The sequence below is a fragment of the Psammomys obesus genome, unplaced genomic scaffold (assembly GCF_907164565.1).
Source record: "Psammomys obesus unplaced genomic scaffold, mPsaObe1.curated_primary_1811, whole genome shotgun sequence".
Taxonomy (NCBI): Eukaryota; Metazoa; Chordata; class Mammalia; order Rodentia; family Muridae; genus Psammomys; species Psammomys obesus.
The window spans coordinates 48,600,731-48,624,138 of NW_026585644.1; the positions used below are offsets into that span (position 1 = coordinate 48,600,731).

At 42.0% G+C, this 23,408-nt stretch overlaps 1 protein-coding gene and 1 non-coding gene across 5 annotated transcripts in view; one reads left to right on the forward strand and one right to left on the reverse strand.

The window, feature by feature from the left end:
• Window positions 1-23,408, forward strand: part of Camkmt (calmodulin-lysine N-methyltransferase) — a 351,489-nt gene that overhangs the window by 123,845 nt on the left and 204,236 nt on the right. The window lies entirely within an intron of this gene.
• On the reverse strand, window positions 22,006-22,149 carry LOC129691702 (small nucleolar RNA SNORA48). Its single transcript, XR_008722534.1, has one exon. It is a non-coding gene; the product is annotated as a small nucleolar RNA SNORA48 (small nucleolar RNA).

Here is a 23,408-nt window from a genome sequence, read left to right on the forward strand (position 1 = left end):
GTTAGAAGCTCCTCCCAGTTTTAAATAACCTATTCTTAGCCACAGGTCTGAAGGCTGCACATCAGAGGTCAAGGTGTCTGGCAGGTTCAGTTTCTGGCAGGTGCTCACCTTCTGAATTATGTCTTCTTATGTCCCCATGGAGCCTTTCCCTGATGCCAGTGCTTGGGAAGAAAAACATCTTAGGTGTCTTCCTCTTCTTACAAGGGGCCTTGCTTGATCCCACCAAGAAGCCTCATCCTCATGACCCCATGGAAACCTTGCCAGGTCCCAAGAGCCCCTCTTCCTAATGCCTTCATACTGAGGGTGAGGATTTAAACACAGGAGGCTTGATGGGAGACAGAGCTCATCAAATGACAAAACCACGATCTGCATCTGGAAGCTCACCTGTATAAGGGTCTACCCGACCCTTGCATGGAATCCTGGGGGATGAGAACATTGCTCAATGCCCATAGGACTCATTGTGGACTTTACCTTATGCCCTTCCTTGAATGTTATAGAGTTGTATTGGTTCTGATTTGAGATATTTAGAAATGTTTTGGGATTTATGTTTGACTATTTTCTCAAAATTAGCTTCTTTGAAATTGGCTCACCTTATGACTCTGTAATAGTGAATATTTGGCTTTAGATAAATGTGATTTACTTATTTAACAACTGCTTAATGGATGTCTATTATGTGCTCCTTTCTGATTTGGGCCCAGGCGTTTGTTGTTTCCTGTCCCTGTACTTCTTACAAGGGCAGAATTGAAGTGGAGCATAAAAGCACTTAACTGTGGAATAGTTACAATTATGACTGATGGATGTTTTCAAAGATTTTCTATACTTTTTATCCTTCCCAATTTTTTATTGTGCAGATATTATATGCAAAGTATTGTGCAAGATTAGGGGTTTACAAACTTTCTTTGAAGAGCAGAAGGTAAATATTTTAGGCTTTGTAGGCCTTGGGCTCTCTGTAGGACTTAGTGAACTCTGCATTTATAGTATAAAGTTAGCCCTAGACAATTCATAAAGAGTATATATTGTTATGTTCCAGAAAGAAAGAGGGGGGTTAAACCCAAGGAGGGGTGAGGAAGGGGGGGGATTAGTGGAGACTGTAATGGCAGCTGAGCACATCATTGGTCAGGGCTCAGAGAGGTGACGATGAAGGAACAATAGAAGTCACAAATAAGAAGCCCTGAGATCTCAGTGGGGAGAAAGGAGGCCTGGCTGGTGGTGTCCATCCTTCATGCGTCCGGACTTAGAGGCTTCAGTTTGCCATGGCAACATTTGTGGAGAGGAGTAAGTGACAGCCGACTCTTTATTCCCTTGTCCTATCCTGTTTGAACGGCAGAGTCTGGACCTGGGCAGAATGGTGGAGTGTCTGTCTCACCTGCGGGAATGACATCAGTAGAAAGGCCCGTCTGGAGAGGACATGTTCAGGAATGTAGGGATGCTCCGTATCAGGGCATCAGGAATGCCTCTGGAAGGATTACTGTCTCCAAACGGGAACTTTTGGGACTTTTCCTTTCCAAACAGAAAAGAACTTTCCTTAGTATTTAGAAGGCAACTCTGGAGCATTTCATCTTCCCAAATCAATTTCTTCTAACGAGTTCCTCTGCTTTTCTCTGTCAATCTTTTTGTTACATCAAGAAGGAATTTTGTGAACAGAAGAAAGATGAAGCAAGAGTTACCTGTCGGCTGACGTGAGGGTGGTGTTCTCTGCTGAGCCCATGAGAAGCAACTCCTATATTAGTTTTCTTAAGGATCAATAATTTAGATTGCCATGCCTTCTCCTTTATAAAAAAAAGGCTTAAATGTGTAATATCCAAGGGAGTCATCAATCTATCAGAGTAATAAATGTGTTTTTAGATGTATGTATGTTTAGGTGTTTGTTACACATAACACATTTTTTTTATTGTGAGTCATGGACTAAAAAAGATTGAAAAACCTCTGAAGTTCTACCACTGTGAGGGTCCCTCCTGTTGTCCTGTTACAACCTTAGCCTCCTTCCACCCCTAATCTTTATAATATGTTATCTGTATAATTCTATAATATTTCAAGAATGGTATAGAAATGGAGTTACACATCTTAGAACTTTAGTATTGGATTTTTTTCATTTCATATAGTTTCTTTCAGGTTCATCCACATTGTAGTGAGGAGCAACCCCTTGCTTCTTTGGATTGCTGGTTATTGTGTTAAGGATGGAGTACAGTTTGTCTAGTCAGTTGCCTGTTGAAAGGTCTCTCCTTTAGCCCTTTTACGAATAAGGCTACTCTGAATATTAAGTTATAATTTTTCCTTAATATGAGCTTTTATTTCTCAGGGATAAATGTAGTATGGTGTAAAGTTAGATTGTGAAGTCCTTACATTTGTAGTTTGTAAGGAAGCGCTGAGCTTTTTCTAGGACTGTACCATTGTATATTTCGAGTGTGTGCATGGTCCAGGATCCATGCATGCTTGTGGCATGTACTGTTGCCGCTGGTTTCACTGTAGCCATTTGAACAAGTGTGTCATTTGAACAGGTGTGTTGTGAGGTTTTTTGTTTTTTGTTTTTAATGCTTTAAATATGCTTTTCCTTTAGCTAGTAGTGAAAAAATTTTTTTTGCATTTCTTTCTATCTTTTTGGTGTCTGTTTTCATGTCATCCCATTCTGATTGGATTATCTGTGTTTTTTTAACAATTGTTTTCAGATATATATATTCATATTCTGCATTTTAGTTCTTTGTAGGATATGGAGTTTGCAGATACATTCTTCCAGGCCACAGCTAATCTTTCATCTTCTTTGTAGGGTCTTTTGTTGAACCAAAGGTTTTAATGTTGATAATGCCAGATTAAAACGTAAAGCCTGTGGACAGTAATTTTCATTATGTCTAAGAACTCCACCAGTCTGAGATACTGCAGTTCTTCTCCACTCTATTCTTGCCTTAAAGTTTTCAGTTTTATGTTTTCCATTGAGTCTGTTACCCAGCTTGAGCTGACTTTATAGGAGGTTTTGGCAAGGTTCACCTTTCTGTTGGTGGATGTCCCATTCTCTGTTATTTAAGCTTTAAATGTCATTACTCTTTAAGATGTCAGCTTGTCTCAGTTAATGTAAGGAGAAGCAGAGACTTCCTACCTGTGCCGTTCCAAGCAAAGAGGAAGCATGAAATGACTAATCACCGAGTAGCAGGGGTGCAAAAGTAAGGCTGGAATAAGGAAAGTTGAGTTGAAGATGTGTACCTCAGCCCTTCTGCAGAATGTATTTTGGTTCAGAAATTTTTCCTGCTGGGCTGTAGATCATGATAGAGTGCATTCTTTGCATGTACCAGGTCCCAGTTTGGCTCCCAACTCTACCCCATTCCTCCCACATTTATAATATAAAGCAACAAACATTTTTCTCATCTGGATTGTGATTTTCATTGAAACATAGTAGATGATGTTTCTTACTTGCTTTTAATTAAAACCTTGGAGATGAGAGTGTATGGCTGTTGTTCACATCTGTTTAACTTAATCTTTGTTTTTCTCTTGGAATGAATATTATGTTAAAATCTCCTTGTGATAAATAAGCTGCCATTCTCATTGCAGTGGGCTCTAAATAAAAATACCTGAAAGTCAAAAATTTTAGTGCTATCATAAAGTACTTCTCATAGTTTAAATGTGTATACCACATGGAAGTTCTGTATCGAGTGTGCTGTACTGACTAATTGTCTCCCCAAATTAACTGTTTAAACCATCCTTGCTTTTTGTCATCTTTCAAAATGTGTTAGCTAATACTACTTTCAATAATCAAGGTATCATTTTTATCTTGCAAATTTATGCTGATCAAAGAATGTTCAAATTTGAAATGTTTATAAAAACGACTGTGTGACAGAGCTGCAAACACGCTCTTTAAGGCTGTAATTCTGAGAGCTCACAGGCACCTCACGAGGCAGGTTCTGCCTCTGAGAAGGGCGTTGTCATCAGTATTATTTACCTGTTCATTTTGGAATTTGTAAAAATTCACTTTTGGAGGAAATTTTAATATGTGAGTCCTTATCATCAGGAAGGAATAGAAAATTTGAAGGCAGTTTGGAGCTGAATAGAACTTATTAATGAGCTTAGCTTTGACTGAAATGACAGATTAATGGCTAAATTTCTTCTATAGCACATTTGTTGAAACTTCTAGCTTGCTTCAAATTATTATTATTATTTTTTTTTTGTCATTGTTAACTGAAGGCTAAAAGCAGAGGTTTTAATTTCAATTTTGAAACCCAGACAGCAGATTCTTGGTGACCTTCACGTACAACCAAAACTGGTTAAATTTCTTTGGGACACATTTTGTTTTCAGTCATTTGCACTATTATGCATCACACATCACTGCATTTATTTTTATTGACTAGAGGAAAAAAAATTAACACCGAGCAAACTTTTCAGTCTGTTCTGATTTGGTGTAGGCTACAGTATGTCTTTCTTTACCAGGCCTATTTTATTTCCTCTTCTTCCTTCTCCTTCTTCTTCTTTGTTCTGATTTCCTGCAGTGTTTTAGAAATTTTGTAACAATAGCACAGATAATAATGTGTTCAGTCCTTTTCATGTTTTCTACATATGACATCACATTTAAAGCTTAACATCCCATGGAGGTAGGTTCTCTCATTTTCCCCCATTTAACTGATGAAATGTAGAGCAGAGCTATTAAAAACCCAAGGCTACCTGCGGTAAGTGTGGGACCTTGTTCCAGAATTAAGCCGACATTACTACTTTCTTCCTCTAGGAAGCTCACTATGAACAAATGGTCAGCTGACCCAAGCGGCATGCTTGCTTGCACCGTTGTTTGGTGTTCTGATGTGAGAAGCTCAACTCGTCACAAGCTAGTAGCAGATAGTCCATTGCCAGGCTGGATCAAACTTGACGAGCAGTTGTCCAGAGTGCTATACAAGTTAGCCAAAGGGAACGGATTTGGCTCTTACGGGCTGAAATGATCATGACATGATAATGTCCAAAGTGTCTGGAACTAGAGAAATGGCTTAGTTGGAGGCACTTGTTGTGTGAGCACGAAGACCCAAGCTCCTATTGCTGGAGTGCATAGAAAAGCTGGGACCAAATACAAATATCTGTGAGCCCAGGCTTGGGAATGGAGGCTGGGGAGAGATGGGGAAGGCTTACTAGACAACAAGTGTAGATGAATCTTTGAGCTTTGGGTTCAGGGAGAGACCCTCCCTCTGAACATAAGGTACAGAGTGATTGAGGAAGACAGTGTTGACCATGGACCTCCTCATACATGTGCACACACATTCTCCTATGCACATTTGCACATGCACATTCAATACATACCTGCACACACAATTTTTCCTTGTAATTTCTGTGATAATCTTGTCTTGATCAAGTAGTAGTTAAATTATAAACAAGTATGGACAGAATCTTCTCTGAATTGGGGGATCAGTGACTTATAAGTTAGGATTCTAGATCCTAGTGAGAAATAGAGTGTCATATCCAACGTCAGTGTGAGTGTTGCCTTGGTTTGCCTTCATCACATTCATGGGAATGGCAGAACAAGGGTTAACTGTGTCCAGGATCAGCACCTTAGATCTTACAGTTTCCCTATAGCTGGTCACAACAAGGGAGCTAAGTCACCAGAGGGGAAATTGCTACCACAGAGACTTACTCACTTGGCTTCTGTACACTGGCGCTCTGACTCTTACTCTGTATACAGGAGTTCATCCATGAGAGGGGAGAATGTCCATATCCACATGGGACCAATGTTAAAGCATTGTGGCTCTATACCTCTAAAGGGTGTGTGGGATGAGATACATGCAGTAATAGGAAAGTTTCACGTGAAAAAGTTGGACAATCTGACGTGGTAGATTTTTTTTTTTCTTTTAGTCATATAATCATGTGGTAGGACCCTGGTCATTTCTACGTTGTCAAGTGTGCTGGAACGAATATGGTGTGGCCCATGGCACATCCTAAAGTTCTGTAGCTCGGATGTGGTAACACCAGTACAGAGCCAATGAGGATGGGCCAGGGTGTGTTCAGGCTGAATGTCCATGACACTATTTCGTCTTTGTATTTAATTTTATTTTAAAGTAATTTGAGATTATTTTAAATAAGATTCATATGGTGAGTAGAATTCTCAAATGCCCTTCCCCCAACTTCCTTGAACACTGTCATCTTCCTTCACCACAGAATGATCACTTGTGACCTGAAAATCATCATTGATATGAAATTTCTGTGAAGACCTTGTTCAAATGTCACCAGGGTTTTCACTTTCTCAAATACACCTCTTTTTGTGGTTCATGATCCAACCCTGAACACAGATTATGTTTAACTGTCATGTTTTCTAAAGCTCCCTAAATCTATGATAAGTCCTCAATTACTGGCCGTCCTTCATCTTCCTGACACTCTTAATTGTCCACATACTACTGCTCAATTACTTCATAGTGTCTCTCAGTTTGAGTTTGTCTGATGCTGTCTCTGATGGGTTGAGGTTTTGAAGTTTTGCTACAATATCACAGCAGACATGCACTGTTCTCATTAAGAGACATCAGGAAATCCATGAAGTCATCTGCCGTTTTACTGCTGGTTCCTAGTTGTCACTTGAAGCAGGCGCCTCCTAGGATTTTCCACTGTAGCACTATCATTTTCCTTTTCAATGAAGAGATGTCATGTTGAGAGATAGCCTGAGACTGGGCAAATATTCTGCTTCTAAGAATTTAAGAGGAGATGTTAGCTGAAGGCTCCTCCTCCAGCTGTTTCTTTCCTTCTTTTGGACTGCCTTATCCCTAGACTGTGGCTCTTGCTTGGGTCCCTCATCTCATCTTTGTCCCAATTTGACATCTTCAATGAGGCCATTTTGACCATCCTATTTAATAATACTACAAACCACCATCTTCAGCAGCCTTGTTTCCTCACCCTCCTTTCCAGTCGTCTTCTTGCCTTGTTCTTTCCTTTTCTTCTTGTCACAGCACCTGGCTCTAACATCATTACACAGTTTGCTTCCCCTGCTTGCATCTTTAGCTCCTGGTGATTTGACTTTAGATTGACAACATAGTGGGCAGCCTTGTTCTGAGAACTTCCTCTGTTGGTGGGTAGAGGAGGAGCCTTAGTGAAGGAGTTCTTCTCTCCATCTTCCTTAAGCTGGCTGTAGTACCTGTGGTTATGGCTTCCACCACTTACCAAGTTTGTCACACTCCAGACTGCCACTATCTTGCATAGCAAAATCATCTGATGCGTGAATGTTTTTTATAGAATTCTGTACAATGAGCAATTCTTTTTCCTATCATCTTTTTTTGAGTTGCCCACCTCGGGGGGCGGTGTTACAGTGAAGTATTTAAACATAAAGTTACTATGTTCTCATTTTGACTTTGGACTAATAGCTTCACCTTTCTGTGACTCATTTTCTTTATAAATTGAGACTAATAAATCATAGGTTTGCTGTAGGATGAAATAAGAAAACATACATAAAGCACTTAGCAAGGTACCAGCATGTTGTAGGCATTCAATGAGTGGCAGCTGTTGTTATTATTATCTAGCTTTTATGGATGCATTTAAAACATGGCACAAAATTGTACTTTCATTTGTCTCATTTTGACAGTATACCTCAGCTTCTGACCTACATATACCTAAATTTCAAGAACATTTTCCTACCCTTTCATTATTGCTCACCTTTCAAGAGTCTCCTACCTTTTTGCACTATCTCAATTCCTGGGACACACTGCCTCTAAACTATAATAAAATAAAGCTAGAAGTTGTTCTATATTGGAAGACTAACTAGTTAAAAACAGCATTGGAGTTTTCTAACCTAGCTCTATGTTTACATACATTTTGAAAGGCCTGATCTGTAGCAAATTTAAAAGTAAATTTTATTTGATTTATAATTTAATCTTTGTTTTCTTTCTGAAAATAAGATGAGAGCACTCGTGCACGCACGTGCCCCCCCCCCCACACACACCAAGAATAAAGTAAGTGGCAGTGTGCTAGGATCTCCTGAGAGCCTGGACCCATTATGTTGCCTGTTGTCCTTATCTCTGTGTGTGTGTAGCTGCTAGAACACAAACAAAGCAAAACCACCACTACAACAAAAACCATTGTGTTACCTTAGGTTATCTGTCAGTTCTTCATACGGAGTCATGATTTGTTTTGGGAATTAAGGTAAGAGCTTTGGTAGCTTGCTGTTTATATTTATACTCAAGCTTGGTACTGGCCATTTATTATAACTTCTTGGCCATCTAATGGAAGAAAAGCTCTTTGGCAGTCCTTTAGAATGGCCTACTGTAGAGAGCTAGCCCACACCACTTCCAGGCCTGTGCCTAGACCCTACAAAATCTTTGTTTTTTCACACAAGTTAGATGAGGGCCAGAGGAGAAGGGACTTGGAATATAGAAATGTGACCAATACACAATAGTGACTCAACAGATGTGATCAAATTAATGAATGGACAAACTACATTTCCACTTCACTGTGACTGGTAGAAATTAATCTTTAGTTGTACTAACTGGAATAAATGTCTTTTCCAACTTATCTCTGTTTTTCATTGTTTGAAGATTCTGATTGTCTTTGCCAGTACTTCAATATCATGAGCACCCTCAGATATCATGAGACTTCAGAAAGATCAGTTTCAAGTGTATGGTATACATTAAGTAGAGTTCCTCTAGGGGTTACAGGCCAGTTTCAATATGTCTTTATTTGGTCACAGCCCAAGGTGCTTCATCCTCTTTCCCTTCAAGGGTGGGATCATGTGAAAGGACTTCGCACCATCCTGACTTTCGCTAATGCTGTGGAGCAAAGCTAGCACAGACCCTGCATTCAGTCCAGCATATAAGATTGATGGCATAGTCCCTCAGCCCTTTTTAAAATCATGGTGAATGGTTATGTAGAGGAAGGGGGAAGACATCAGTGGAGAAGAGACTGAATTGGCTACTATCCTGGTTAGCTTTTGCCAACTCAGCACAAGCTAGAATCATTTGGGAAGAAGGACTCTCAATTAAGAAAATGGCTAATTGGCAGGTGGTGGCACATGCCTTTAATCCCAGCACTCTGGTGGCAGGGGCAGGCAGATCTCTGAGTCTAAGGCCAGCCTGGTCTACAGAGTGAGTTTCAGGACAGCCTGGGCTGCATAGAGAAACCCTGTCTTGAAAAACTAAAGTAGTGGGGAAAAGGGAAAAAAAAAAAAAAAGAAAAAGAAAATGGCTATAGGCAAGTCTATGAAGATTTTCCTGATTAATGATTGATGCAAAAGGAGCCAGCCTATCTCTGGCAGGTGGTCCTGAGTTGCCTAAGAAAGCAGGCTGAACAAGCCAGTAAGTGGCATTTTCCCATGGTCTCTGCTTCAGTTCCTGCCTCTAGGTTCCTGCCTTGAGTTCCTGCTCTGAGTTCCCTCAGTGATAAAGCATGAGCTGAGAGTAGTAAGCTAAAATAAATCATTTTCTTCCCAAGTTGATTTTGCTCATAATGTTTTCTCACGACAATAGAAACCCGAATTAAGATAGCTGCGCAAGGCTAAGACCTATATCCAGAAAGGGAAAATGTGTTTAGGAGGAAGGAAAAATTTGCTTAATGTTGGTGCCAGGTAACACTCCCAAAATACCTTTGCAAGGACTTGGACAACTGACTAGATAGTTGAGTAGAGAGGTGAGCCAGGTAGAAATGAGGACTCTTTAGGATAGCATGCCATAGGTAGCCCAGAATGTCCGTTGTACCGAATTCTAAGTTTCTCTTCTAAGGGTGGACAAAGCCTGGCACTGTAGCAGTCTGACACCAGGGAGCATTGATTTGTAGGAGTGAGCACTGTGCAGAATAAACAAGGGCAACTAACTCCAAAGCAAAAGGTGTTGAGGTACTGAGAAAGGACAGGTAGACATGACTACATAAATACAAAAAAAAAAACAAAAAAAAAAAAAAAAAAAAAAAAAAAAAAAAAAAAAAAAAAAAAAAACCAGTAACCTTTTGTGTCTTATTCACTGCTCTGATTCCAGTGCCTCCAGCAGGGCCTGATACATGACAGTTACTCAGTAATTGGGTTTGCATGACTGCATTAATGGGAGGATCTTATGGCAGGGTATAAAGTCAGTATATGCCAGGGTTATTGCTGTAGCAAAGACGTATGATCTCTGCTGATCATTTTAGAATATTTTAAAATAAACAGATATTGAAGGAATATGTTGGTTGATCATATGTTAGTTGGTAAAGGTTATAGTTGTCATGATTTAGGAATGGGAGGGGATAGCTTAGCATAGTTACATGGCAGAGGACTGTTAGTGGTGAGGTCTCCACAGCCTCTGGTGAGTTGAATAGTGCTGTGTAGATCATTGATACATGTGCAGCAGGTTAGTGGCAAATGAAAGCAACTGGATAGCGTACTCTCAGCATCTCTAAGGCAGTGGAGGAGTGGCTGGGGATGGGGAGGACACAGGCTGCAGGATTAACAGCATACCGTCATCCACAAGCTGTTATGGACAACTAAGTAGGGGCCTCTCGTACGGTTTGCTCTTCTATGAAGGGAGGCTTGATTCCCCCTACCCTCATTGGCAGTTCTTTGGATATTGGCTTTCCTGTCCAAAAAGCTCTTGAGGGGAGTGGGCCTGGTTACTATTGAAGGCTTTTTAGGGACCATATTTTAATATAGGTAAACAAGGTACCTGTGACACTAAGTAAGAATATTATAGACAGGTTGGAGGTTCTGGTGAGAAATCTATAGCTTCACAGAATGTCCTAGATGGACTAAGAGAAGTAAGTGGTCAAGGGGAATGGGAAATTAAGTCACTTGTCACCTACTGACCTACTCATCCCAAGGGGAAACCCAAAATGAATGGACTTACTGTGTTACTCAAATCAAAGATCCAGCTTTGAAAAGTTGGTGTAATCATGACACCTACGAGTGAGCCCGTACTCTGGGAGGGGCAGCTGGTAGATGAGGCGGGTGTTTGGGTTTAGAAATTCTGAGTTTAGAGCTCTAGCACATCTTGGAGTGGGTGGCAGCTAGACAGACCGGAGCTCAGGTCAGGTGAGAATGCAAACTGGTGGGCAGGGCTTGCTCCTTGTTCTTCTACTATCCAGCTCTTCTAGGAAAAAAAGGAAGTGGCAAGACTGGCTATAGCCAGTGGCCACTTGAGTTTCAGCTATTTGTAGTCTCTGAGCACTAGAGCTTCACTGTGACAAATGACAGGGTGACACTACAAAGTAGTGGCTTCTATTTATTAGAAAGAGCAAGAGTCACAGGAAAGCAATTTTCTTTGCGTTTTTTTTTTCCTTGAAAACTTCTTTTTGTTACTAAGGTTCTATCAGAAAAGTATGTGCTCAACCCCTCCCCCCAATGTTTCATTGCTTATGACAGGCAAGAGGGCTTCACCCAGTGTTCCAGCAATCCTGCTCCAAATCATGCCAATTTACCTCACATTTCTTTCACAGTTCTCGTTAGACTCATGCAGTAAATAAATTAAGTACCTTTCCCACTAGGAGTTTTTTTAGAAACACTTAATGCCACAGTGTTAGGCCAGAGGGGAGCCGTGCTATTGGATTATTTTTAGCATGCATTTCCAGTTTAATTTTTGTTGGTTTCTTTTGATCTGTGCCAGAGCCTTAGCCAATAGTGTGGTTCAGGGGACAGAGGACACGAGAGAAAGAAGACATTTGGTTTTAATGTCTAGTGTGTGGAACCAAGGGAAACCTTTTTTCCCCCCAAAGGTTATAAAGTTTAGTCTGGAATTGTCTCTATAAACAGCAGAAGAACTGTATCTGGGATAACTGAAGAGTTGCAGTGCTAATTCTTCACCCTCAATGTTTGGTAAAAATCTTTTATGTTTATTTTAATTATCTTCCCTTTCAAGAAAACTATATTAAACTATTTTTTAATTAAACATAATTTAATCATTAGAGTGAAGGGAGCAACTTTCAATCTTGAAGGGCTTTGAATCACTTAGAGAATTAAAGATTGTATCACAAACATGCATAGGCGTTTGTTAATTGAGATTCTGATTATTAATAGATTTCCTTTAAAAATCAAAACAAAAAACAACCTCAGTCTGTGGATAACCGAAAGCAATTGCTAAAGACACCAAAATAAATTTCTCAAACAAATCTGTTTTTGAGTGAAGATAGTAGAGAGGTACAGAGAAGATACATGTGGCTAAGAACAACCTTCGTGGGGGACGTGTCACCTTTCATTAACTCATTCTCCCAGCACTTAAGAATTAACAAAATGCAAAGCTAGGTAAACTACAGCAAGACCTTTGTTGCTGACTTGTTCAGCAGGGTCTTAGGATTTTCTAGTGCTCTGTGTCTTAAAAGCTCGGGAGTTTGTTCTGGAGGAGGGGAAGGAAAAAGGAAAGATGATTTTCTCTTCGTCCGGACCTCTGCTGCTATCTCAACAGGAGCCATGCTTCTTGTTTTAACTTGAGACCTGTCGTGAAGCTTGCCCAGCCTTTTTGCAATCTCCAGGTAATCAGAAAATATGGAAGAGTGTGATAGGAACTGAGTAGAACATGGCAGCATCCGGTGTTGCAGGCCAAACAGGTAACCCCTAAGAGAAAGAATTTGACAGCTGTAAATATTTCATTTTACAAGGCCCCAGTTGCTCCTGTATGAGAACAATTCAGTTAGAAAGATCATCAACAATTAGATGACATCTTTATCATACCTATTACTGAGGTAAAATTTTCCTGACATGAATAATAAGGGGTCTTGTTTGACATTTAACAGTTTAATTAATTAGTTTCCCAAAATGAATGATGTTTTATACCGTGGGTTTTCAGCACGACATCTCTACAAACTTGAGTTGTTTTTCTTTGGCTTTTCTTGGGAGCTGCTGTTTCGTCTTCCTTTTTACTTAGCAGGTCACTGCCCGTCTTGGATCTTTGAGGAGAGCCAGTGAAAGAGTGTACAGGAGGAAAAAGGGAGACAGTTTTGTTTTAGAAATCCGATGGGTTTTTTTTGTTGTTGTTATCAAACCAAAGTACAAGCATTCTGTGCCTGGTCACCTACGTTCTTGGGGATCTTTAGGGACCGTTATGTGCACTCCCGCCTGCTGTGTGGCGTAACTATATGCACGGCTTCTCAAATATTACCATTTTAACAGCTTCTCTACATCTTCAAGAGATGTTTTGTATTATTTTATTATTTTATTTTGAAAATAAAACACATAATGATCGCTAAAGGTCACTTCTAAACAGCTGCTGTGAAGGTAGGAGGAATAATCCAGTATGACCATAGAGAGCACAAGTCTACTGTGTATTTCTGCCAACAGAAATAGACTCTTAAATTCAGTCAATTAAATTAAATTATTTTCTCTTAATTGCTCTATACAAACCTCCTAGTCCCCTATCTGAAACCACTCCCCTTTGCAAAGAGATTGTTAAATAATCAAGGACATGGAAAAGCTTTATTGTGGGACGTGAGGATAGACTGTCCTTCCAGAGAACATGTCCTTAACTGTCTGATGAGGAGATATATTTCTGATGGATGAAGCATAGCTAGGTAGACATTCTCAGGTGACACCAATTGAGTGAGTGCACATTTGTGACAAATATAAGTGGGAAGAATGTCTTAGAACCTGCCATGCTAAAGTGTTTAAGCTGAATTTTAAAAGGGAAATACAGGCTCCAGCTCTGAGGAAAAGAGTAGACCAATATAACTCTCCCAGGCGACACCACTTCCCTTACTGGCTGATCTTATTTTACAATGGCAACTAAGCTATAAAACAGGCATCACCCATTTACTGTGCCATTTCAGGAACAAATAATGATGAAAGTGATATGAAGCCGAATTTCATTATTAAGCCTCTAGAATGGATAAATTTTTTTAATGCTATCACAAAGTACCACAAGATGCTTCAGCGTAATAGAGAGCTAGCAAAGTTGAAATTGCTGCTATTGTGTGTCTCAGGCTTGTTAAAACTGTCCTGGACCCATGGTGAAAGAGATTGCTTTTTTCCTCTGATGGAAATTGAACATTCTCCCTCTAGATGTGTGTTTGTAAATAAGTGCGGACACAAACCATCCCTTTGGCACATATTTTGAAGCAAAGATGTGTGTTTGTGGAGTGTTTGATGTGTATCACATAAAGGCTTCTTTTTTTTCTGAAACTGTTTTCCAATTAGTAATTTTGAACCTGCACAGTTTTCGTAATGATTTTCTGCCTTTCCTTACCTCTGAACTCCATCCCCAGGCCTATATCCCTTTTTATTAAGTACCCCATCTCTGCCTGAAGATGCCTTAACTCATGCATAGCAAAGGATTAAATATACTTTTCATGAAGATAATTAAATGTAAGCCTTGAGTGATTTTCTTTTATCACAAACATTTCAGAAATGAAAAAGGTGTTAAAAAAAAAAATAACAAACCAACCAAAACTTGACATCAGGCACAAGAAAGGCGTGTTTACTTAATGTTTTCCCCCCTGGTGGTGCTGATGCTGTGCTTATAGATTCCAACAGGAGCCCCAAACGACACAGAGATGATAGTTAATCTTCATGTTGCACACAAGGAAACCAGAACATTTCTAGTCCTTACGCAATGTGTCCCCTCATTAATAAGAGCTAGTTATATCATCACGAATGAGTCACATTTGTCTGTCTGTCTGTGTGTGGACAGGGTTCTCACTGAGGTGCTCAGGTTGACCCCCAAATCCTCAAATGACCCTCCTCCGTCAGCTTCCTAAGTAGTTGTAGCTGCTCACATGTGAATGTACCGGGGTTTACTTGGATTTTAGAAGAAGCAGTTTATTCGTTCAGTGTTGGCCACAATAACTGCCCCCTCGTCTTTCCTGTGCAGCCTGGGACAGCAGAAAAAGCCCCGGAATTAGACTCACAATAGGGATTTAAAGACTGGTTCTGTGTTATAGGAGTCCAGATTATACATCTAATACATCTAAACTTGTTTCTGTAGTGTGTACCATGAGAATATACATGCCTTCTAGCTTCTTGGAGTTGTTTGAGGAAAAATGTAGTGAGTAGCCATTGTGGCAAACCATATGAAGCTGCATTTGTTAAATTTCTCCAAGGCAAATTCTCACAAAAGCCCTTTCCACTTTCTCTTTTATGTTTTTCATAGTGACCTTAAGTAGCAGGTGCCATTGTTATTCCAACCCTGAAGGTGGGAGTACTGAGGCACAGAGCAGTTGGAGAACTTGAGTAGAATCATGTAGTAAGTGGCAAAGCTGCTTGATTTGAATGCAGATCTGCTTCTAGGACTGATGCCCTCAACTCTCCATTGAGGCGGGTTGTCTAGGAAGACTGCTCGGTTATATTCCCGTGTGTGAAGGAATGTAGGACTGTGTCTTCTTATGGAAGAAGCGAGAATCAGAGCATTTGAAAAAGGAAAGTGAGAAAGAGTCAAGTCAGTGATTTTGCAGGACAGGTCCTCTCTGTCGGAATAGCCAGTGAGCCTTCCTGAGATGGAGGTGGCTCAGAACTAGCGGGGCCTAAAGATGAATTTCTTCCAACATCTGGAGACCCTTGGTATGAATCTCTAAAGGGGTTCCAAATGAAGAGAGGTATTCGATCCCCTCAAACAAAGTGCTTTCATGCCTCTCTTCTGTACCTAGAAGAACCACTCTATTTTAATATTGTCAAGTCCTGGAACTCATCATCCAACTCCGATCCAAATACAGATGTGACTCCTTATATCTAGGTTCCTTGAGTATGGGTTCTCCCAGTCTGAAAACCTGTGAGCCACTGAGAGAACATGTGTGTGAGTACACACACACAGAGGCATAAATGCACGCATGCATGTATGATAGTGGGATAAGCACACACGAATGTATGATGGATGATTGCTAATGATAATTCTTTTCAAAAAGTCGCACCAGCAGAAACCATGTGATTGAGCCTAGGTCCATGTGGCTAGTCAGTCTGAGTCCAAGGTAGATTTTACTCGCTTGGAGTTGCCTCTTGTAGCTCAGGTACCTTTGGAGTTCCTGGTTCTACTCTCAGAGCTCTTTCTTATTTTCCTGAAAGGAAGGTGTTCACAACTGGGTAACTTTGTTTTCCTGCATTTTACTTAGAAAAATTCAGGAATCTGAAGGTGTCTTCCTTAAAAAAAAAAAAAAAAAAAGTGGGGGGGTAAGGTGCAGCTGAAATGTGTCATCCTTACTGCTTCTCTCTTGAGCAGTCCTCACAGTGTTGCACAGGCTCTCAGACTGAACTGATGCAGTTCCTTTGAAAAAACAACCTTGTAGGTATACTGTGCATGCTGTAATTGATTGCATTAGGCCAATGAGCCCTTTTCTCCTTTAGCTCCTTGAGATAGTCCTGCAAGAGGAGATGTTTTAAATACCCAGACAGAAGCTCTGTGTATCAGGGTAGGTATTCTGGGCATGGTCTTAAAACCTTAAGAAGTTTTTGTCTGCCTGGGAGGGTTTCTGATCAGTAAATCCTTCTGAATTCTTAACAGGTTTTCATTCACATTCAGAGGAGACGCCTTTGTTAGGAGATCCGCTCTTGACAACCTTAGGTCTAATCTTTACCTTGAAGGCATGTCTTAATTTGAAAAAGTATTTCCTGCCAAGAGGTTCTGAGAATAAGAGGTTTTTCAACCCGACAAGTTCTAGAGTCTACATGGAAACCTAGCAGCTTATTCTTAAGCCTGCTCTCTCTTACATTTGTATGTGTATGTGTGCGCATGTGCATGTCAGCAGGCTCAATTGTGTGCTGTGTGGGTGAGCATGTGTAGGCCAGAGGTCATCCTCGGGTGTTGTTGGTCAGGTATTACCCACATCGTGTTTTGAGACAAGGTCTCTCACTGGTGTGGCGCTTGCCCAGTATCTTAGCCTAACTGGTCGGGGCTGTAGGGATGCTCCCAGACTCTGGTTGCCCGGTATTGGCGCTGCAAGCTTGTTCTACAATGTGCAGCCTTCTCACATGGGTTCTAGGGACCAAACTCACGTCTCATGCTTGCATGGCAAAAATTCTACCAATCGAGCTCTTCTCCCAGCTTTCTACTTTATATTTTATCAATGAGAAGTCCGTAAACACTTCTGGTGTTCTGCCTGGGGATTTCCTTAGGGCGATCATAAATCTTCTCAACACTTTCTTTGTTCTCTAGTCAGTCATAGACAGGTCACAGTACTGTCAAATTTTAAGCCTCCGCAGAAGGGCCTTGAACTTGGAGGGGATTGAATTTGGAGTCTTACACATGCTGGCACTCTATGGGCAACTATATCCACAGTCCTACAGTCCTGACTTAAGCCCTGTGGTAGGCTTCCTGGGTCCTGTTTTCACACCAGCGCCATGTGTTTTGGATTTTGTTAGCATGGCCTCACTCTTTTGGTAATGATGTCTGTTCTTGTTATGTTTGCAGCAGTTACAACAAACCACATCGAAGGAGAGAGCTCTACAAGCACAAAGATTGAATTTGGCTCATCAATTCTATAGGTCCAGGATTTGAGACAAGCACTGCTTGGATGATTGTTCAGTGCCAAATGATTGATTACTGGGGCCTCTGCCAGGAGAAAACACATAGCTGAAGCTGGAGGAACCAGTTCTAAGATGGCTTTTTGTTCATACCTCTGGTGCCTCAACTGAAATGACTTAAAAGTTGCTGAATTGGGGCTATAGAGTAGAGTGCCTGCATGTGGGCTTGCCAGTGTTTTGAGGGGGCAGTGGAAGGAGAAACAAGTCTCCCACTGTCACGCTCAGCAACCTGAGGACTCTTCCTAGACTTTTAGATACTGGTGATTTGAATGAGAATGGCCTCTTTTGGTTCATATGTTTGAATAGTTGGTTTCTAGCTGGTGGAACATTTTCGGGAGGATTAGGAGGTGTGGCCTTGTTGTATGAGGCGTGTCACTGGGGGTGAGCTTTGAGGTTTCCCAGTCTCTCTCTTTGCCTCATGCTTATGGATCAAGATGTAAGCTCTCAGCTACTACTCCAGCACTATGCTGGCCTGCTGCCATGGCATGCCATGCCATGCCATGCCATGCCATGGTGGTCATGGACTCTAACCCTCTGCAACTATGAGACCCAAATTACATGTTTTCTTTTATAAGTTGCCTTGGTCGTGATGTTTTGTCACAGCAACAGAAAGGTAACTATGACAGAGACCATGTCTCAGGCCATGGATTTGTAGCTTTGATCTGAAAAGAAGCTCTGGACTAGCCAGTTTATGAAGGTGAGTTGGAGATTTTGTTAAGCATGAAGATTTAAAAAACAGAGCAAGGTTAAGACACAGTCAGTTATGGATCTTGGCTTCTTAAAGAAGAGCTGCAGAAAGTGAACCGTACTCAAGCATGGGTACAGGCTCCTCAAGGGAGAATGGCAGCTTACTGTTTCTATAATGTCTTATTTTGGTAGAGTGTGAATTACAGTCTTCAAAGGATTGCTAAGAAACTTAATAAGATCATCAAGTGGTTCCTGAGGGGCATCTGACAATTAATAAGGTAAAAGGGTAGCTCATGGGGGAGGGGGTTACGGAAAACTAGGCTTTCTTTACCATAACAAAGATAGCAGTTGGGAGTCTCTAGAGCTATCTGGAGAAAGGAAGTCGCTCTATCAAGGTTCATATAATTCAGACCTTAACCCTGGTTCAGTCTTACTTTGAATAAAACTATACACACACACACACACACACACACACACACACACACACACATATATGAAGAACATTAATTGTATGTCATCTGTCTTTACAACAGAAGTTAATTTCTTACTTCTAAGCTGGTAAGAGACCTCAACTAGAATTTTGGGGTGAGGGCCTTCTCTCCTATTCCACGTGCCCATAATTTTCTCTAGCTTTCTATCCTGGCTCTGCCCTCTGTGTGTCTTAAGGCTTACTTCCTAAGACTGCTGAATTCTGATTGGGAGCGTGCCAGGGGAGGCAACTAGAGAGCAAGCATTCCCAGCAGACCAGACACAAGCTGCCTGACCTTTTCTGGTTGGACCTCAAGAGCCAGATTTAAGGGAAGGGACTCAAGAGCCATCTCCTGACTGGAAGAGTATCAAAGAATTTGGGTGGTGTTGTAAAGCCACAAAAGTGGTGATAGAATTTGAGAGTAGGTCAGACTGTCTTTGTGGTCTCATAACTTTATCCTCATCCTTATCTCCTAGATCCAGGCCTTTCTCCTTCCAAGATCAATCCTGAAGGTTTGGGAATATTTTATTTAGGATGAGAACACTCTCACATTCCCCAAACACAGCCAGGGACACTGAAAGGAGGAAACAGCTACCTTTACAGATTTTTTTTTTTTTAAGATTTATTTATTATTTATTTATACAGTATTCTTCCTGCATGTGTGCCTGCTCAGCAGAAGAGGGCACCAGATCTCTCTATAGATGATTATGAGCCACCATGTACTTGCTGGAATTGAACTCAGAACTTTGGAAGAACAGCTGTGTTCTTAACCGCTGAGCCATCTCTCCATCCCTACATAAGATTCTCTTATGGTGTCACAGCAATCATTCAGAAGCTGACATGCAATGAAGGAGGTGTACTGGCCAGAGAATCTGTATTACTGAGGTTAGAAAAGCATAAAAGGACTCTACTTTCTTGAGCTCCTTTGAGTCAGTTTTCTGTCATTCATGCTAATAGAGGAACACAGTAAAATGGATCTTCAGAAATAGTTGTTTTTGTCTCTGAAGGTTATGCTCTTCTTGCTTTGTGTTGTTTGAGCCTGTAGTTGGGGTGCAATATAAGGAGTGAGCTAGTGTCTGGTAGATCAGGAAAGTATTGTGTTCTGGACTTGATATTTGAAACTTTAAACTGATCATCCGTGGGAGGGGGCAGCACTTTGCAGGAAGTGGGAGGACCAGGGTAGTGAGGACCAGGGTAGTGCAGCACAGAAAGCAGCGTGCCTTGGTAAAAGTTAACAGGAATTTATTCATTTTCTTACCTATTTATTTTTTGTTTTTGTTTCAAGATACGGTTTCTCTGTGTAACAGGACCCTGGCTGTCCTGGACTTGATTTGTAGACCAGCATGGCCTTGAACTCAAAGGGATCTGCCAGGCTTTGCCTCCCAAATCCTAGGATTAAAGGCATGCGCCACCACCGCCCAGCTTAAGATGGCTTCTTAATGGCCCCTTTTAAAGGAATCATTTTAGGTTCCCAGCAAAACTGAGCACAAGCTATGACATTCTTGGTTGTCCCTGCCGCATCTGATCGACATGCTTCAATTTTATTATTTATCCAATCCGTGAACCCATGTTGACACCATAGCTTACCTCAGGTTCACCCGCCATACTCTCAATTCTCTGAGTGTCCATCATTATGGTATCTCAGAGAAGAGCTACCATGTCTGAAAATTGTGCTTTATTTATTCATCCAGTCTAATCCTTCCAAAACTGTAGAATTTAAAACGTTATATGGAAAGAGATTACAGATTACTGGTGCTAACATCTACTTCAGGCCTCTGTGGGAACTCTTGTTTTCGTCACTCAGCTTGTCCATACTTTATTGTTGAATGGCCACATATAAGTATTTTAATTCTTTTCTCTCTCACACTACAAATGTTTATTTCCCAATTTGTAAGGAGCCAGGTAGCAAATTTTCTAACTTAACAAGAAAACCGAATTTCTGCAGTCCTTATTTTATGGCTAGCAGTTTGCATATTACAAATTTTTGAAAAGCTCCTCACTTGCTGGGATTACAGGCAGCTGCCACACCTGCTCATTGTTTTTGTTTGGTTTTGTTTTTGATAGATTCTTTTATGAGTTTCACATCACACACACCCAGTCCTGCTCATCTTTCTGTTCTCTAATATCTACCCTTGGCCCTTGCAACCTCCCCCACAAAATAAAAAACATACACACAAACAAACAATAACAGCAATTTTAAAAGAAAGCATAGAAAGCATCTCATCCTGGAAGCTGTGGTGTGTTACAGTGTGTCCCACAGTGTATCCCTCCGTCCACACATCTTCACTTGTAAATATCCATTGCAATGAGTCATGGGTGTGGTTCGAGATCTCTGGCTTCTGTGACACCATCAGTATTGGATCCTCACAGGGACTCCTCCCAGTTATCCCATTGTTGCCCTGCGTCATGGAGACCCTGCAGCTTCGGATCAGCAGGACTGGCCCTTTCACGCGTCCCAACTATTCACAGAAGATACAGATTTTGAGGTGGGCCAGGTCAGAGCCCTGGACCTGGGCCTGGGTGGTTGCAGAGCTGGTTGCAGCCCACTGGCTCTCCTTCATCCACACCACCAGGGCTACTGCTTTGGCTAGAGCACCCAGTGCCACCAGCAGCAGGAGGCAGGACCATCTCTCCTTCTCTTACCCCCTCTGTGCGACTCACCCATATCCATACCTCCAGTCCTAGCTCCACTGTGCTGCCCAGTCAAGGCGCTGGGTCAGCTCTTCTGCTATCATGATCCTGGGGATCAGCTCTCTGGAGAAGTGGGGGCATCACCTCTGTGCCTGTGCCACCCCACAGCAGACAAGTGACAGACAAGTGACAGGTCTGACCCTTATACTCCTGGGGAGGCTCACCACCCCACATCAAGCTTGCTCCACTGTGCTACCAGGGGGAGGCACAGGGCTTACTCTCCCAAGTGCCGCCAGTGGTGAGGAATGGGGCCAGCTCTCTTGAGCACTGCATCCAGTGATAGGCGGGGCCAGTTCTGCACAGCTCCTGGACATCCAGGTGGTCCCAGGAGGCTGAACCAACCAGCGACATCCCCATGTTCTCTATTGGCAAGATGAGCCACAGACATCCACACTGACTCCTGCCACTGCGCAGCCAAGGACTCAGATATAGGCCTCAGCAGCAGCTCAGGCTGGAACCTCACCATGGTTCCAGGCAGCAGGGCTGGCCACTCACAGCAGGCTACTGCTCTGTACCCTTGAGTCCCCTGTTCCATCTCTCTTCATAACGCTCAAGCTGCGCCACTTCTCTTAATCTGACCACCACATACTCGCACACTGTGGTGGCTGTAGCTGCAGGCTGACCACCGAGGCCCCTGGATGACATCCTCCATCCATACTGCGTGGCGTGTTGGAAGCATGTCCATGGCCTGCCTGTGCTGTGCACTGAAGGGAAGGTCTGTGGGTGGCATGGTGGTCCTCAGACCATGGTGGTCCTCAGACCTCTGTCGGTCTTCCTCCTTCTGTGCTGCGCTGCCTGGATTTGATTTCACTTGATTTGATTTTTATGAGTCCTAGGCATAAAACAGCTTTGGCTATCAAGCCAGGCATCAAACTAAGATGAACAAAGGACTGCCATCTGCTCTGCCCCTGACAGATATAAGAACACCACCACCAACAAGGTGTCTCTTTGCCTATTGCCAGGGGTCAAACTCATCCTTCTCTGTGGGCTCTGGGGGTCTGCACTCTTGCAAGTGCTTTATCCTCTGAGCCATCTCCCCAGGGTCTGATGGCATACCTGTCTTGTTTTCTACTTCTCTTTTTCACCTCTGTGTGTTTGTGTATATGTGAGGGTACGTGTGCATGCCTGTGGAGGCCAGAGGTCAGCCTTGGGTGTTGTCCCTCCGGAGCTGTCCACCTGAGTTTTTGAGACAGAGTCTGTCACTGGGACACCCTGATTAGGCTATGCTGGCTGACCAAAGAGCCCCAGGGAGCTGCCTGTCACTGTGTCTCCAGAGCTGGAGTGTCTAGTGGGAACCCACACATCTGGCTTTCATGTGGTGGTGGGAATTGAGCTCTGTTCCTAATGCTTGCATGGCAAGCACCTTATCTACTGAGCTAGCCCCTGGCCTCTCTTGCTTATCATTTGAAGAGACTGTAGCTTTTCACACTCGGAATTTGCCTACTGCTTGGCTAGTGTTGTCCATGCCCTTTTCCTCCTGGGGAGTGAGACAGGAAGCTTGCTTTGAGTCCCACGTGTTTCTTTGGCGGCACTCTCCATTTTTATTTCCACCAAGTATCTGAGTGCCTTTTTGTGAGGGTTTGCAAAGCAGTGATGCCCTGATACATTCATCTTCTCTTATTAGCTCAAATATTTTTATAAGGACAATAATTGAGGCGCTGTTTGACTAAAAGCCTAACTTCTTTCCTTTATCTACCAGTTTTTAGAATAATAAATTGGTTCCCTGGCTTCTTCAAGAGAGATGACCCAGGTTGCATTTGGTTTGTATATTTCAGTATCATTATAAACCCAAAGAGTTGTCCTCTATATTCTCTGTTTCAATTAATGCTAATACTTGAAAAATGAATAAAAATTTACAAGTTGAATCAGTTCCTGGTGACCCTGTAACAAATGGCTTCATTATAGAATTGATTTAAATGAAAGCTTCCCCATGTTTTTTAATATATCTACTGTATAGACTAGGTTGGGCCTGGGCAGGAGATTTGTTTACCATATTCACTTGACAAATGTGTTCATGTGTATCTCTGAGACAGTGAATGCTGCCCTAAGAATGAAGTCATGCTCACCTCTGAAAGGAACCCAGTTATTTGTGCTGGGCCAAGGGGGCAGCCATTCTGCAGCAGCTTTCTGGGTGTTCCAAACTACCTCCTTGGGGTAAATTCTTCAGCTCTGACCCCAGGAGCCAGCTGGTTGGCCCACTGTGATTTGTCAGGGTTACCAGCATTT